Raw genomic sequence first — 18306 nt, 5'->3', positions numbered from 1 at the left:
TCTAGAAGGTGATTAGAGAAACAGAAGAAATCAAGTAAAGTAAGAACTTAGATATCACTGCACTTCTGAAATATGCAGAAACCAGATAGTTCAACAATCCTCACACAGCGTGGGTGAGAGTACACCTGGAGCACTTCCTATCCTATGCTTAGAGGTCTTACTTTGTAAAAGAGATTAACACACAAGAAGTTCAAAGCAGGCCAACAAAAGGGTAGAGGGACTTGAGGAGATGATTCACAGGGAAGGGCAAGGGCCACCTAGATGAATACTTTCGAGAATAACAACAAGGGTACCCGCAATAGTTACCTCTCTAGTAACTGGGCTGCTCCAGATGCACTGGCTCCATTGAAACACCAGCTGTGTCTTTGAACTTTAGGACTCTTGGGGTGGGTGGGAAATAGCCCTCTTTCATCCTCCCAACTGCTGTTACTTTCAGGGTTGTGAAAATCTATGGAGGCACAATGGTTCAGCTATTCCACCTTATCTAGAGAGTTGAAACTCCACCACAGAGCTCTCCAAAGTGGAACATGGTGCTGTGCAGGCAAGTATATAGAGAGGAAAATGAAGTTCTTTATCAGTTTGCCATATAATAAGTCTGTTTGGACAGATTGACAGTATATGGAAAATGGATAAGAAACACTGATTTCCTTCCTCACAAGATATCACTACAACCCCTTTCTGCCTTCAGTACCTAGCAAAACTAGCAAATATTAAACAGGATCTGAAATTCCTTTGGGAAAAAAATATAAGGGAATGACTTTGAGACAGCCAAATAGTCTGTCAAAGCATGTCTTACTTATCCAAAGATAATAGAAACATGATTGTCAATACAAGGCAATATAATGTGATGTTAAGTTCCCTAGCTTTAAATGTATATACAACTCAAACTATTTCTGATCAGAGATCTGGTTCCATAGTCAGATGTATCCAAATCCACTACCATAGCAATAGCTATGAAGTTACCCCTTACGCCCCTTTATGAGGGACAGTTTATTATTGTGTATACTTGAACTCCTAGAAATACTCACAGTTCCCTGTGACTGAGTTCCCTGTGACTGAGTAATAAGTAATTCTATTATTATGGCAATTTAATCAGAAAGCTATAGAACACAAAAATCTGAGAAATATTCTTTTGGAAGAAAGATCATGTAACTTAGTCCCTCACTATAAAGATCAGGTGTTAAACTAAAAGAAAAGAGTAGACTGCTTTTGCAGCCTGAGAAAAAGAAAGGTGGTTTCTCTAGCTAAAAGTTTATAGATGATGCAGGAACTGCTGCTTAGAAACTACTTTCTAAACAAACTGCAAAGGGATGACTATAAACATTTTATCAACATATTACAATAAAATTGTCTAAGAAGCTGCTTCACTATTAAGGATAAAAACCACAGATGCTGTGATTTCAGTTCTTCTCTTTCATTTTCTGTAATTTGTAATTGTCTCTAAAATCTAAGCCTTCATTTGACAGGGAGGGGAAAAAAGGATCTTTTTCTGATGGGAAGACACAACCGTTAGGATGTAGCCTGGCATGTATTTCCACTGCCTGTTAATGTAGCCTGCAGAAAACTGTCTTCAGAGGAACAACAGCAGCAATACACCAACTTATTCAACAAAATGATGATTATTTTATCACACTTATTGAAATATAGACAGTGAACCTGGTGTAGCATATGACATAGGAGGGAACAGGCCTGCTCATCAAAATCCCAACCTAAAAAAGACTGACATGATATGGAGGGTATGGAAATGATAACAACTGTTGATAGAAGAAACGTTTGACTTGATAGTGGGCATGGATTTTCAAATAACCCAAAAATGAAAATGAGAGACAAAAAACAGAAGGACCATCATGTAGATTAAAATTTTTTTTGTTTTGTTTTGAGACGGAGTCTCGCTCTGTCGCCCAGGCTGGAGTGCAGTGACCGGATCTCAGCTCACTGCAAGCTCCACCTCCCGGGTTCACGCCATTCTCCTGCCTCAGCCTCCCGAGTAGCTGGGACTACAGGCGCCCGCCACCTCGCCCGGCTAGTTTTTTGTATTTTTTTAGTAGAGACGGGGTTTCACCGTGTTAGCCAGGATGGTCTCCATCTCCTGACCTCGTGATCCGCCCGTCTCGGCCTCCCAAAGTGCTGGGATTACAGGCTTGAGCCACCGCGCCCGGCCAGATTAAAATTCTTAAGGGGCAACATAGTCAACACAACTGAGGAGAGATGAGCCCGCAACCATTTAACAGGAAAAAAACTCAGATCCCACACGCTGAAACAGACAAGCCTCAGACAAGGCTGAAACAGAGGGAAAGAGGTCAGTCTGTGAGGAGGTCACACTTAACTGTTTTCCACTAAGTACAATTAACTAAAATAATGAGCGGAAGAGCGGACTTGAGGGGGGAAAAACAGAGCGGGTACAGTCCTAAGGTTATCCATTTTATTTGTAACCATGCTCTCAACAGACAAAATTTCAAAGGTTACAGATTTAATTTGGCTTCAGGGTCTTCAAAGCAAGCTATTTTTAGAGACTGGTCTGAGGTTTGCTTAGAGTTAGCAGCTTCCTCTAAAGGACTGAAAATGAGGATTTAGAATATTCTCTCTATAGACTATATACAATGTGGAATATGTATATATGTATGGAATACATCTATACAATATATAGATATATTCATTCTAACCTAAACATTTTTTATCCTTTATGTACACACACACACACACACACACACACACACACACACACACACACATTACCCTACCATAGTAGTTGCTTTTGTATAAAATCAAATATGATGTTAATTTCAAATAATTCTCTATCAGTGGTTGGTATGACATACACAATCTTCAACTTCAATTTCCTTCAGAACTTGCTGAGTTCCTTTGGTTCTGATGGAAAGATTCAGGGTTTTGATTTTCTAGCTTACCTTTATTTGATGATAGCTAAGCTTAGAAATTAAAAAACAAACAAAAAACAAAACACTGTGTGTATGCAGGAATGCAGAAATCAGGGTAGAGATTGAAAGAAAGAAAAAAAAAACACTGAAAACCTAGAGGGTGAAAAATAAATGTGTGTGTACAAGCAAACTTTATTACAGGATAAACATTTAAAATGTGAAACAATTCATCAACTAGGATTATGAAGAATGTGCCTTTTTTTTTTTTTTTTTTTTTTTTTTTTTTTTTTTTTTTTTGAGACAGAGTCTTGCTCTGTAGCCCAGGCTGGAGTGCAGTGGCCGGATCTCAGCTCACTGCAAGCTCCGCCTCCAGGGTTTACGCCATTCTCCTGCCTCAGCCTCCCGAGTAGCTGGGACTACAGGCGCCCGCCACCGCGCCCGGCTATTTTTTTGTATTTTTTAGTAGAGACGGGGTTCCACCATGTTAGCCAGGATGGTCTAGATCTCCTGACCTCGTGATCCGCCCGTCTCGGCCTCCCAAAGTGCCGGGATTACAGGCTTGAGCCACCGCGCCCGGCCGAATGTGCCATTTTTTATGAAACACAGTAACCCCACAAACTCAGAAGACCAAAAACATTAAAAGAAACGAGATAATTCTACCTAATTCTCAAATACAACTGCCAATTACAGAATAGGATATTCTGATTAGCACAGGTCGTTAAGTAATAATAAAAGTTTTTGGCCAGGCATGGTGGCTCATGCCTGTAATGCCAGCACTTTGGGAGGCCGAGGCGGGAGAATCAACTGAGGTCAGGAGTTCGAGACCAGCCAGGCCAACATGGTGAAACCCTGTCTCTACTAAAAAAATACAAAAATCAGCTGGGCATGATGGCAGGTGCCTGTAATCCCAGCTACTCAGGAGGCTGAGGCAGGAGAATCACTTGAACCTGGGAGGCGGAGGTTGCAGTGAGCTGAGATCGTGCCATTGCATTCCAGCCTGGGTGACAAGACTGAGACTCTGTCTCAAAAAAAAAACAACAACAAAACAAAAAGCTTGTGATGAGAAAAGAAAATAGCTTTTATATGAGGAATGCAAGTCCTTTTAATTATCAGGCCCAGAGAGACATTAAAATGAGACCGCAATCAAGTCCTACTTCTCACTTTAGGCTATGTTATTCATCTCTTGAAACTGCTTGCTATTGCCACAAGTAGCTATAGATTAATCTAATAATGCCACACCAGACACTATAACCCATGCCCTATAGCTTAACAATGTATAGCCAATTACTAATCAATGTTATTTCTGTAAACCAATGAGAATTCCTGACAAACAACTTGGTATTAGCCCACTCCCTATCCCTCTTTTTTGCTTTTAAAAATCCACTTGTGCCCTTTCCGCCATCTTTCCGCGCCGCCACAACGGTGCGCATGAATGTCCTAGCCGATGCTCTCAAGAGCATCAACAATGCCGAAAAGAGAGGCAAACGCCAGGTGCTTATTAGGCCGTGCTCCAAAGTCATCGTCCGGTTTCTCACTGATGATGAAGCATGGTTACATTGGCGAATTTGAAATCATTGATCACAGAGCTGGGAAAATTGTTGTGAACCTCACAGGCAGGCTAAACAAGTGTGGAGTGATCAGCCCCAGATTTGATGTGCAACTCAAAGATCTAGAAAAATGGCAGAATAATCTGCTTCCATCCCGCCAGTTTGGTTTCATTCTACTGACAACCTCAGCTGGCATCATGGACCATGAAGAAGCGAGATGAAAACACACAGGAGGGAAAATCCTGGGATTCTTTTTCTAGGGATGTAATATATATATTTACAAATAAAATGCCTCACGGAAAAAAAAAATAAAAAATAAAATAAAACTAAAAATCCACTTGTAACTGCTGCTAATCAGAGTGTATATTCAGGGCAACTTGAATCTAGGCTCTGGGGTTGCAATCCTTAAACTTGGCTCAAATAAGCTCTCCACTTATATTAATTTTGCCTCAGCTTCTTCCTTTTAGGTTGACAGTGATTTATTTACCTTTCTGAAGACCAGGAAGTCCTTATAAATTCAATCTGTACTGTTGAAATCCTTTCTTCAATGTATTGGTACACTTTCCTGCCTAAATACATCATGTTGAACAAAAGTTAGCCTTTACTTGGTGTCTACACTACAAGGATATCATTATGGTCATTTTTGGCATGAAATAATTTATGTTCTAAAGTATAAGAGACTGGGCTAAACTTACAATGTCCCTGGGAAGTTCTTATTTGCTTTTTAGGTTCATTACATCTGCTTCTTTTTTGATGTATCTCTGGTTAATAAGCACAGTACAGAAAAATTCCAGTTATTTATTTAATGAAAAGTATCCTATAGAACTTTGGTTCTGGGCTAAGGTACAGAATAGGAAATAAAAACTCAAGTGATCAGATATTAAATTAACTTTGCCACCAATATTGCCAAACTGGAACAACGGGGTATCTGAGGACAAAAACACATTTTCAGAAATTCCACCCATAGAAATGGAGTCTAGCAATCATTCATTCTTAGCACTGTATTGCTTAGTATCTCAAGACTTTGTCCAATAGCCTCAATAAATGTATAAAGATATCAAGAGGTAAAGGTCAAAAAAGGAACCATGAACATCAAACAAGGCCGCTGGAAGTGACCCAAAACATCACATGCTGGGCTTTCCTTTTTAATGATAATAACAGTGATACTGAATGTTTATCCTTGCCTTCATTTCAAAAAGCTTCTAATTCTTTGCAGACATCTCTAACTAATCTTTATTAGGCTTTGGGAAGAAAACAGTTTTCCCCAAGAAGTGCCTTCGGAGAGGAAGGCGGCTTCCCAAAGCCAATAAAAAGGAAAATGTCTGCCCTTCTCCAGGTCTTCCCCCAGCCCCGCCTGCCACCCCACTGGTCTCCTAACTCCCACTGTGTTGTACTGGTGATTGAAATGAATTATAATACCATGCAAGTGTTGAAAGGATAATAATGGTAATTCAGTTTGTTTCCAAAAGAGTTATAAGCTGTGTGTGTTTAATCATAACAGGGAACAGGTAAGTAGAAAAGATGAGGAAACCCGTAATTACCTTTATCCCATTATTTACTTATTTTGGGAAGAGACTTCAAATTGGTAAAGTTACAAAACACTGAACACAGATTTTTTTTATACTGCAGACTGTTAGTCTCTGAGAAGGCTCAAAGGATGGTCTTTACCTGAAAATTTTTTCAGGGACACAAATATTTGATAGATGCTATGACAAAAACTCTGCTTATTCTTACTTTGATCCGATTCTTCTCAGATAGGGAATTGAGAGTCTCAGAGACTTGTGGGATAATTTCCAAGCAGGCTATAGAATCGTATCTGCTGAGTTTCAAAAAACATGTTGGGACCAGCACAGTATAATGAACTGGGTAAAGTAGTCCCCTTCACAATCCTGAACTCCTTCCCTTCTGGTCCTTAAAAACATGGCTTCAAGCTACACACCAGAAGTTGAAGCATCAGCATTCTGAGCAACTGTACCAGAGTAGCAGCAATTTCTTTTCTTTTTTTTTTTTTGAGACAAAGTCTCACTCTGTTGCCCAGGCTGGAGTACAGTGGCGCCATCTCAGCTCACTGCAACCTCCACCTCCCAGGTTCAAGTGATTCTCCTGCCTCAGCCTCCTGAGTAGCTGGGATTACAGTTGTGCACTACCACGCCCGGCTAATTTTTGTATTTTTAGTAGAGACTGGGTTTCACCATGCTGGTCAGACTGGTATCGAACTAACTGCTGACCTCATGATCCACCCACCTTGGCCTCCCAAAGTAGTAGGATTACAGGTATGAGCCACCGCACCCGGCCAATAGCAGCAATTTTTAAAATACTCTAAAATTTCAAAAAGGGAAGATGTAAGAGTGATATATAATGTGATTCTAGGATCCCTCAGAATCTGATAAATAAAAACTTAGACAGCAGCTGCTTTGTGTCAGTGATCACCTCACTGATCATGAAAGGAAGCTAATGGGGTTACCGATATGGAATAGGCACTCATACAAAGGTCCAGGGCAGATAAGTGATTCACCGTACCACAAGCAAGGCAGTAACAGGTCTTAAGTTCTCACCCCAGAACTCATACACTATTAGTCATTCTTTAAACCACTAAGGCTACCTGTACTACATTATGGTAATATTTAATCAACATCCTTGACCCACAAAATTTTGAAGCTAAAGCCTTGTCCTTTTGGCTACATTAAAAATATAGCCTTGCTTAGTTGTGTTAAGCTGATGCCAAATTGAATGCAAATAGGTTGACTGAGCCTAAATCAATAACCTTCACACTTAGTAATATTTCTGATAGTAATTAGGTGAATAAGGAATAGCTCAAGTTTAATTATTTGTTATTATTATTATTATTAATAATACCTAACATTTGCCATTTTCAAAGACAACACTCACACATTATTTCATTTCAGGTAGTCAGGCCATTTATTACTATTATTCCCATTTTACTCAGGAAGCCACAAGCTCAAAGAGGTTAAGCAATTTTCCTTTAGGTCATAAAGCTAAGAAGGATCAGCACTGAGATTAAAATACAAGTCTACTGAGAACACTTTTCACTGTAGGATGTTGCTCCTCATTTTAGAATACCTTTTATGCCTTATTATCATATTATATCATTACATATGAATCCTGTGCAAAGAGCACCATTTGGTGGGCATATTGTCTTAATTATTTGATTGGTGATAGAAATTATGTTCCTAGGTTAGAAGGCATCCAGTTATACATAAGTTAGAAGATAATGAAGTAACTCTGCCCTGAGGGAACCCAAGAAACACTCTGATATTTAAAAGGAAAGAAGTTCTTATCTAGGATGTCAGATTGCCTACAAAACAACTGCCTAATCACAGAGCGAATGCTGGTGACCGTAGGGTAACCTACATTTCTGGAAAAGGAAAAAGCAACTGGGAGAAATGGTAGTTTCTCACCTTAGGAACTTTGCATGGTGGTCTGACTTCAGAGATATGTTCCTGATCTATTTTGGGGAAAATATACTCTCCTTCATGTTCACTAGATGCAGAACTGTACAGGTAATTTTCAAATAATAATTATCAAATGATTCATGCTTATTAACAGATCCTCACAAAAGTCTTGAAAACCAGGTAAACCAGAAAGTTACTTCTCCTCCATTTGTTAAATTAAATAATTGTTGAATGTCATGCCAAAGACTATTTTACAACTCAACTGGAGAACTAGTGGTACTAGTCCTCCTGATGTTGGGACACCCAAGTGTTTGGGTATGCACCCACTGTTTGGGTGCCAAGCACTAGCTTCTGTGTAGAGTTTAGCTACAAGAGAAAATCAGATCTTCTGGCAGCACTTACAAGGCAGGTGCAGTCATAAAGAACTTGACTTTTGATTCCATTGTCTCTGCCAGGACAGGTGGTATATTAGAAGTATGGAATCTTGCCAGACAGGCTCTAACTCAAACCTCCCTTTAGAAAACAAAACAATAAAAATGGAAACAAAATGCCAAATCCTATTCCATTCCCTGAAGATTGACATTGCTTGAAAAACTAGGGCATTTTATATAATACATTCATTTGTTTTAAGCCTACATCAACTCAAGAGAAATAAGACTATGAAAATGAAAAGTCAGTTGCAGGCTGGGCTCTTTCCTTATAAATTCAATTCCCTGTTCCCCTATATAACCTAAGGGACACTTTCATTTCAGTGAATTTTATTCATACATTCCTAGCGTAAAAAACAAAACAAAACAAAACAAAAAAACAAACCCTATAATCTAATACCTGCATAGGAGTAACACAGGCAAGTTAGCACTGCTGAGTAGAATAAAAACCTTTGGCAAATCCTACTTACTTCCCAGATCCTACCTTACCTTCCTAGTACAAACTAGCACATCTCAAATTTTTGAGAATAGTCAGTTGATGATTCCGTGAAATAGATGGTCTTTCTCTAAAAAACTATAGCATGTTTGTTCAGAACCAGGAAAAAACAAAAGGATTGTTTCTAGTGGCAAAGACAGACAATTGATTATTTTTACCAGGTTTGTCTCCAGGGCAAGTCTTTGTGATTTATTGATATGTCTCCTGACCACAAGGACACCACGAGAAGACTCAGAGGAAGAACGCTCAAAGGATCCCTGTGAGGGCACTGTTAGCTGTCACCACTGGAAATACTGAGCGTTTCTGGTGTTCCTGGAATCTATTTCCAACCACTACTCTGTGGTTGTGATGAAGGGATAGGAAGAGATTGGAAATCTTCTAGAGCAAATGCTCTCTTCAGTTCATAACCACAGAACCAAGATAAAATAACAAGAATGTACTTTGCCCAAGGCATAATTCTGCCTAAATCTGCCCTATCCATCATTTTTTCTCCCCTAATTCTTGTTTATGTTGTTGTTAATCTGCTCGAGGAAGGAAAGCTAGATAATCTACAAACAGGTTCCGGAAAGGCTTGGAAAATTTGTGGATTCAAAGAAAGTTATTTAAGAGGGAGCCAAAATCGCTGAGAACAATGCCCTATAAATGTCCCAAAGTGTAAGAACCAAAATATTAAATGAATCGTTGTTCTTACCCAAGAAGATAATTTCTTAAAGTTATAGTCTTAATTTTCTTGGAATGATAAATTGTCTATTCAGGCCCCAGAGATGAGGCTGTGACGCTAATACTTAACGTGGTGGTTGTGTCTCTTCATGCCTGACTCAATCAGTTGAAATCCAAAAGTAAGTTCTTCCTTGATTTACCTGCCAAGACCTGAGTTCAGGCCCTCAGGGTGCTAAGGTTTTCCTTTGTGGGAGAAAATGACATCATCAACACCTCAGCGACAGTAGGGAATGCAGGGAATGTGGCTCCCAACATTTGGTGATACCATCAACTGTCCTGGGAGAAACCCCAAACTCCCAAGAGTCAAACACTGGTTTAAAAAAGTTTTTTTGTGGGGGGCAGAGGGGGAAGGTTGTTGTTTTGAGTTTATTAATAGTGTTTGATGTTTCCAAATATCAGTTTTAAAAGGGAAGATAAGTTAGGGGGACCTCTTCTGGTAAGTGTGTACCTCAAGAACCAAACATACATGAATCAAGTCCAGACAGGGCAATTCAAGTCATTTGTATCTTACCAGGGCACATCCAACCAAGGAAGAATAAAGATTTAGTTATATTAGGCTCTCTCCCAGCTCTGAGATGAGTATATTCTTTGGGGGACTTGCTAATGTTGCAAGTTTGCATTCAAAATAAATTCTAGGCACTCACATAATCCCCCAGTCTCCTCCAAACTTTCTTTGATGTCCAACAACTAAGGACAAGGATCTTTGATTATAAAACAATTTCTTTGGTTGGAAGAAAATTCTTTGCAGGGCGTGAACAGCAGGAGAAAGAAAAGGTTTTTCTGAAGTGCAAACTAGTTGGAAACCCCCTGGGGAAAGAATCTGATTCCCAGTCTTTGAGAGGAACAGGCCTGCCTGTACAAGCTGCCTCTGCTGAAGGCCTCTAAGAAGGCGCTTTTGTGTCTACTGTATGGCCCTCAGCAACAGCACGGCGGCCCTTCTCTTTTTTTTTGCCAGCGGAAGTTTTCCAACTCTGGGAATACACAATGCAGAAAGTCACGGTTTAATAACAAGGCATAGTTACTAATCAGATGGCCCCATTTCCACTCCTCCTAGTTGCCTCCAGATGCTTACATACTAGAGCTCTATCCCCCTTGCCCCATGGGTGAACACCCACTAGCTGCTCTGAAATCTTATTTTTAGTATAATTATTCAGCTTATCTCTAACAATTCACTTCACAGAGTACTTAGGATCAGAAGCATCCTACTCCTTTTACTTTCATGGTCCAGGCTGGTTCTAGGTTGTCTCCGGCTCTTTCCGGTTTTTCCAAAGGTTAGATTCACTTAGGTGCAGGTTAGTGATTGAAGTCAGTGTGCTCTGATCATTGGGACAGCCTTAACGAAGGATTTACAATAAGGGTCCTCAATCCACTACAGATATTTTAAAATATGAAACTCCAGAGAAAGCCTCCTTTTTTGTGCGCGTTAACTGGAATGTAAAGACAGTACAGGACCAGAAGACTGGGAGTACAACTGAGTCTCATGCTTAGTTCTGCTACCTATTTATTGTAAGACATTAATTTAGTCAGATATCACCTACCAAACAAATTTTGTCTTTGATGTCCAACAACTAAGGACAAAGAAAAAGAACTAAATAGGCAAGATACATGTCCCTTTAATATATGAAATCTATTTCTAGAATAAGCATAAACTCTAAAAGTTTAGAGCTGGAAAGTATCTTAAAGATTATTTAGTTCTCCCCCAACCCTACACCAACAGATGAAAGATTAAGTGACTTGCTTTTACTTAAAATGATCATAAGGTGCCTACGGACTTTTCATACACCCCAAGGGGGCAATCCAGTAATCCCAAATACTCACTCATGATAATTTTTAAATGTTTAATGTGTGTCATAGAGTTCACTAACTTTAGAGTAAAATAACCTAATGTCATAGTGGATGGTACATTCTTCTTAAATGGTTCTCTATACGCCTCACATTATACTAAAATCAACACATTTTAGGGAACATGAATAACACATTTATGACTAAAGTCAATAATAAAAAAAAGGTGCTGAAAACAATTTTTGTTAAATAGAGATGATATTCAAATACTCTTCACCTTCTACATAAAGGGTCTTAGTATTTATTTCTTCCCTTATGGAATGTAGTTTGCAAAGAATTAAAATCAAGCTAGTTGAGATAAAGTCAAACAAAACTTCCAATATGTTGAATTCTGTTTAAAGCTAAATTTACTGTTTTAACTAAAATTTAACAGGGACTGATTGGCACATTGTAGAAAGTCAGATTGCAACCTAAAAAAAAAGCCATGGTGTCTCATCATTCTAGACTCCTAAAGACAATGCTATAAAGATGAGTATTATACACATAGGAATATAACAACCTGTAATTAACTGATAACAGTAAAAGGTTAGAAGGTATGACTGGGTTGTAGTACTTTTTTCTCTAACTTTAAGCTACTTGAAGTTGCCTGGGTTAAAATTTAATATTTTGTCATTTGTTTTTTCTTTAATCATAGGGAATCTGAGACAGAATTACCATAATCACTTGAATGACTCCTGAAAAAATGAAAATCAGCACCCTAGGCCAGAAATGGTAGCTCATGCCTGTAATCCCAGAGCTTTGGGAGGCAGAAGTGGGAGGATGGCTTGAGCCCAGGAGTTCAAGGTTATAGTAAGCTCTGATGGTACTACTGCACTCCAGCCTGGGTGACAGAGAGAGGTGACAGGGAAAGACTCTGTCTCTAATGACAAGAAGGAAGGAAGGAAGGAAGGAAGGAAGGAAGGAAGGAAGGAAGGAAGGAAGGAAGGAAGGAAGGAAGGAAGGAAGGAAGGAAGGAAGGAAAGGAGAAGAGAAGAGAAAAGGAAAGAGAAAAGAAAAGAAAAGAAAAGAAAGGAAGAAAGAGAAAATAAATCAGCACTCTAATGCATTTATGCCTACAACTACATCTGGCATTCAATACATAATGCCTCCTGCTATTTAAGTTGATTCTCCTCAGGTGGACTAGGCTAAGGTGCTGTTCTTTGAATTACTATAGTATCTGTCACAGAATTTGGTACAAATAGGAAAACCACATTATAAGGCATCTAGGGAATCCAGCACATCTTCCAGTCTTGGTAAGATTCTCAGCCTAGACTTTAAAGACGTGATATTGCTCTGCGAAGATCCAGGACTACAGACCACCTGATGTGCAGTGATTCTGTGGCAGAATAAATGACACAGCACCACATAAAAGTATTGCTAGACTGCGGTGAGGTATTTTTTGTCTGCTCACTTGTTTTAAAGTATGCCTTGTAGTTGACTAGGGATCAAAGAGGAAAGAGGCCCTGCGGCAGTCTATATCTTCTTAATGGAATGTTCAGGGGAAAATCTCTGCTGACATCTGCTTTTTAATTTCCCTGCAGTGACCCCAAAAGGTTTATAATAAATAAATAAACAATGCTAAAAATATTGGCCAGTAAGATACAGCAACAGACTGGAATTCTTTGATAAGCACTAATCTGAGTTCAATTCTTCATATATAAAATGAGAAGACTGGACTGACTGTTTTTTTCTGGCTTGAAATTTGATGATTATATTTCACAAATGGAATATTCTGCTACTTTTCCCTCCCCTCCATCAAAACTGTATTTTACTCTAGGAATGGAAAACTGAATAGGACTTAATTCCAATATAGGGCCAATATACTCCTTCAAAAGTTAAAGAAACTTGACCACAAGAATTTTAAAGTCAGATCATCAATATAATTCTAGGTATAAGATATTAAAATAAGGGAACACAAAGCCCAGATCATATAAAAGATGTTTTTCGTTGTTTTAGAGTAGATAATACATAAGACTGTAGAAAATGGTTTGGGGGGAAAAAACGAATAGAAATCTATACATTTTTTTGTTTTGTATTTTTAGAAAATAGCAAAATAAGTAGACTTAAAACATAAGGCCTTTAGTCTCATCCAAATTATTCTACAGAAGTAAAATACCAACAGTGTTTCTCAAATGTCATATATTTATGTATGTACAACAATACCTTTTTGATATACTAGCATGCACAAAAGTACATAATAATTTAATGTGCTATTTAAAATTATAGTTGTATTATAGTCAGTTTCCATCATGACAGGGTATTCTAGATTTAAAGCAACAACAACAAACAGGAGTCTTGAAGATAGTTATGCTGCCTCTGCTTTAGATTCAGAGACCGGAATTTTTTTATTTTTTCTTTTTTGAGACAGGGTCTCATTCTGTCACCCAGGTGGGAGTGCAGTGGCACAATCTTGGCTCACTGCAACCTCTGCCTCCCAGATTCAAGAGATTCTCCTGCCTCAGCCTCCCGAGTAGCTGGGACTACAGACGTGCAATATCACACTTAGCTAATTTTTTAATTTTTTGGCAGAGACAGGGTTTCACCATGTTGGCCAGGCTGGTCTCAAACTCCTGACTTCAAGTGATCCACCTGCCCCAGCCTCCCAAAGTGCTGGGATTACAGGCGTGAGCCACTGCAGCTGGCCTAGAGATGAGAATTTCTAAATATTGTAGTCTAACTTCTTATCTTGAGGAATAATGTGCCAGGTCTTTGTGCTTACAATTTTTTAAAAACCTTGGTTTTTAAATCATTTTGGTTGCTCTGGTGTTTCCAAGTTTGTAAATTAAACACAGATTCCAATATATTAAAAAGTATAGCACAAAATAAAATTTATCTATGAACTGTAAAGTTTAGAACCCAGATAAAAAGGGTATGTAAAGTAGCTTATCTGTCATTCAAAACAAGCAAGCAACAACAAATCTTGGCTTTAAAAAATATATAAAGTTTTCCATTAGAGCAAATAGAAATTTAAGGGCCCAAAGAACCCTGCCCTATGGAAAGCAATGGAGCTTAAAGAGTGGAAACTAAAGACATGAGAAGAAAACAAAAAGCTACAGTTTGTTTTATACCCTCAGTTTTACTGAATGTAGTAACTAAATAGACACACAAAGCCACAATGGTTCTACTAATCTCAAAACATGTGAGTAAAATATCTATTATTCTTAAGGGCCTTTCAGTGGAACTGCCATGCTGAAGGGATTGTAAGCATTTCTTGAATTGATGCAGTTCCACTTCATATTTGGAGAGCAGAATTCACTTATTACACATAAGAAGATCTTTGTCAGACATCATTTTTTAGTTCTGGAGTTCCTTCACCTAAGGTCAGGCCACTTTCTTATAACTGCATCATAATATTGTTGTTTGTCTGACTTCAAGTAATATATACAAGTACTTTTCAAATTAAGTAAACTGAAGGTAAATTTGTTTTGAGAATTTGGTTTAATTTCTTGAAATAATTGGGATTATGTTAGGATAGCTGCTCTTCTTTGGAGTCCTTAGATCTCTAGATATGTCTTACAGACTCTCTCAACTCACTGAGATTTTATGCAAAATTGTGTATGTTAAGTATTTGTGTGTATTTTGTGCCTATGGTCAATAATGATTATCACATTCTCAAAAGGGCCTGTGGCACACACAGACAAGATTAAAAACTGCTTTAGGGTATCTAAAAACCAGAATTGGTAATCACAAATTTAAGTACTAAGAAGGTAAGGTCCTTGGGATGCACGCTAATATCTTAAAATCAAAGGTTTAAAATCAGGACCTGAATAATCTTTCTTGGAAAACCAGAATATCCTAAACAGCAAGGTTTAAGCTATCGAACTAAAGAAAAAATTCTAAAATCCTGTGTAAAGGAGCACCTTAAACATATCGATTACAGCCACATTTATGATTTTTGAACTAACAAGAAGTCAGAAGAGTAAAGGAACATAGCCTGCTATATCAAACCACACACACTCAAAATAATCTACCTTATAACATACTTTAAAAATGTGAATACTTTAAAAATGTGACAAGCATGTTTTATTCTAGAGTGATCTCCCAGCCATCAGAGTTACTTGGTACTACAATATTCCTTATATTCATTAATAAATATTTACTGAGTACCCACCATGTCCAAGGACTAAGTATACTTAGATGCTAAGTATACAGCTTTGAACAAAGGAGACAAAAATCCTTGCTTTCACAGAACTCATATTCTACTGTGGGGAGAGAGACAACTACAAAACTAAAACATTATAGCATGCCACATCAATAATTTTGTAAAGAAAAATACAGCAGGAAAGGAGAATAGGAGTCCTCGGGTAAATAGGAAAAGGCCTTTAGGATTTCCACTCAGTAGAACTGACCTCTGAGAAATCCACATCTTCAGATTCCTTAAAAGTTGATTACTCTCCTATCTCCTGCAAACCAGACTGGCTCAGTCTCTGTGCAACTTTGTTCTTAGATGATTTACTTTCTTTCTCTTTCCCAGTATATTTCCTTTTCTGTAAAATGGAGTTAATAGCACCTGTTCTTACCTGGCTCCAGGTATGGTGAATCATTTTAAGCTTCTTGGAAGAAAATTTCTACATAAATTTAATGGAATATCATTCTCACAGTCTTCTCTAACAATACCCTGCTACCGATTCTGGTTCCTAACAGGATATTACTCATTTATAACATTTTTAAAAATCTACTGTAATTAGCAATTTGAAAGTGATAAAAGGGAAAAAAACATTTAAAAAATCCAAAAAACTCTTTCCAATTAACAAAATGTAAAGGCTTTTTAATAAAACAAAAACAAACAAGCAAAACCATGACCTCCAGGAATACCTTGTTTCTTAGACAGGGTCTCACTATGTTGCCCAGGCTGGTCTTGAAATCCTGGGCTCAAGTGATCCTCCCACCTTAGCCTCTCACGGTGCTGGGATTACAGGCGTGAGCCACCACACCTGGTCCGGGAATACCTTCAATAATGCAGACAACATGGCAAAACCCTGTCTCTACAAAAAATTTAAAAATTAGCTGGGCATAGTGCTCCGTGCTTGTGGTCCCAGCTACTTGTGGTGCTGAGGTGGGCAGATCGCTTGATCCCAGGAGATCGAGGCTGCGGTGAGCTGTGTCTGCGTCACTGCACTCCAGCCTGGAAGACAGAACAAGACCCTATCTCAAAAAACAAAGAAACAAAAAAAGTAAGGTAAATTATGGCTAGTTTTGGGATAATTATAATACACACACATATTTACATACACACTTTACTATAATACAAAACCTAAGGAAATACCTACCCCCTCCCCCCGCCCCCTACCCCCTGCCAACCAAGAGTCTGCCAAATGAACACTAAATAGCCTGATGGGAGCAATAGCCAGGGACATACTTCATTCACTGCCTCCTATTAACCAGATATGTATGAAGCTGAACTTACAATTTTTTTTTTTTTTTTTTGAGACGGAGTCTCGCTCTGTCGCCCAGGCTGGAGTGCAGCGGCGCGATCTCAGCTCACTGCAAGCTCCGCCTCCTGGGTTTACGCCATTCTCCTGCCTCAGCCTCCCAAGTAGCTGGGACTACAGGTGCCCGCCACCTCGCCTGGCTAGTTTTTTGTATTTTTTAGTAGAGACGGGGTTTCACCGTGTTAGCCAGGATGGTCTCGATCTCCTGACCTCGTGATCTGCCCGTCTCGGCCTCCCAAAGTGCTGGGATTACAGGCTTGAGCCACCGCGCCCGGCCCGAACTTACAAATTTTTGTTGGATACAAATTTTTGTTGAAGTACAGAACTGTTATATATACAAATCTGTTTGATGAGAACTTATTAAAAATTATCATTTAAAATATTCTGCAGCTTCTTTCTCTTTCCTGGGTGCCAGGCTTCTAACAACAAAGCCAAGTCTAGAATAGAAGACTCGAAAGCCATGTCAGGAAGGCTCTGAGCTGGGATCATAGGAGGCAAGCACCTAAGAATGTTTGTGAGCACAGAGGAACTGTGTCTGATGGTATACTCTTGACTACATTCCAAAGTCAATTACTAATTAATTGGATTTTCTGCACCTTCATTTACATAAATAACAGAGTTGACCATACTTTGAATATCTACTCTATACTTCTTTTAAAGGCTGGCATCAAACAAAATCACAAAATTTCTATTTTAAAATTTCTGCATGGAAGGAACTCTAACTTGAGCAATGTCAGTTAAATGCATGCTATTTCAATGTTTATTATTTCAGGTTCCTATATTAGATAACTTAACCTAGACTTTTAAAATGAAGAGAAAGATGACAAAATATGTTACATTATAAGGGAGATACTGAGTAAACAGACATTGTGATTTACTGATATCTTTGCAAATGAAACACAAAATGAGAGAAATAGAAGAAATACAGAGATTATTAGAAGGTAGCAGGATATGATGCATTCTGCATCAATCTCAGATAATAGTACTCATCATTTTCATTCCTTTCTACTCTGGAAATAAATTTTTTATACAAACTCTAGATTGATGTTCTCTTCATCTGTGGCATTCTTACATATACAGTATTTTAGAGCTGGTAAAGCATGGGCTCTGCAGTTCAAGTTCCAGCAACACCACTTATTAGATAATAATAGTTAATACTTTGACAGATATTAACATTTTAATCCTCAGTTTGCTTATCTGTAAAATGTAAAAAATAAAGGTACTGAATTTCTTCTCTCATGAAATTATTATGAGAATTCAATGTGCTAATACATGTAAAGTGCATAGCAGAAGTTTGGCAGTATTATATTTTAATTCCTCAATTTCACAGACTGGAAATCTGAAGCCTAGAAAGGTAAAAACTATTTTGTCCCAAATCACACAACTATTAATATTTATAGTGGCAGCATATTCCTCTGTGTGTGGAACTAAAAGTCAAGTCCTCCAAGTCACAGTTTAGATACTTTGCCAACTATAGTTTGCAACATAGGACTGTCTCTCTAGCTTTGGCCAAAAACTTAAAGTTTCAGGCCCTGCCTACAAATAATGTAAAAATGCAAGGATGGGATAACTA

At 38.4% G+C, this 18306-nt stretch overlaps 1 protein-coding gene and 1 pseudogene across 1 annotated transcript in view; one reads left to right on the top strand and one right to left on the bottom strand.

Moving 5' to 3' along the window:
• Window positions 1-18306, bottom strand: part of LOC105476821 (ring finger protein 43) — a 73540-nt gene that overhangs the window by 49670 nt on the left and 5564 nt on the right. The window lies entirely within an intron of this gene.
• On the top strand, window positions 1730-4683 carry LOC139359396 (small ribosomal subunit protein uS8-like; annotated as a pseudogene).

The sequence above is a fragment of the Macaca nemestrina genome, chromosome 17 (assembly GCF_043159975.1).
Source record: "Macaca nemestrina isolate mMacNem1 chromosome 17, mMacNem.hap1, whole genome shotgun sequence".
NCBI classification, from domain to species: Eukaryota; Metazoa; Chordata; class Mammalia; order Primates; family Cercopithecidae; genus Macaca; species Macaca nemestrina.
Note: the sequence above shows the minus strand (reverse complement) of the source record. Positions and strands in the feature narration are given on the sequence as shown.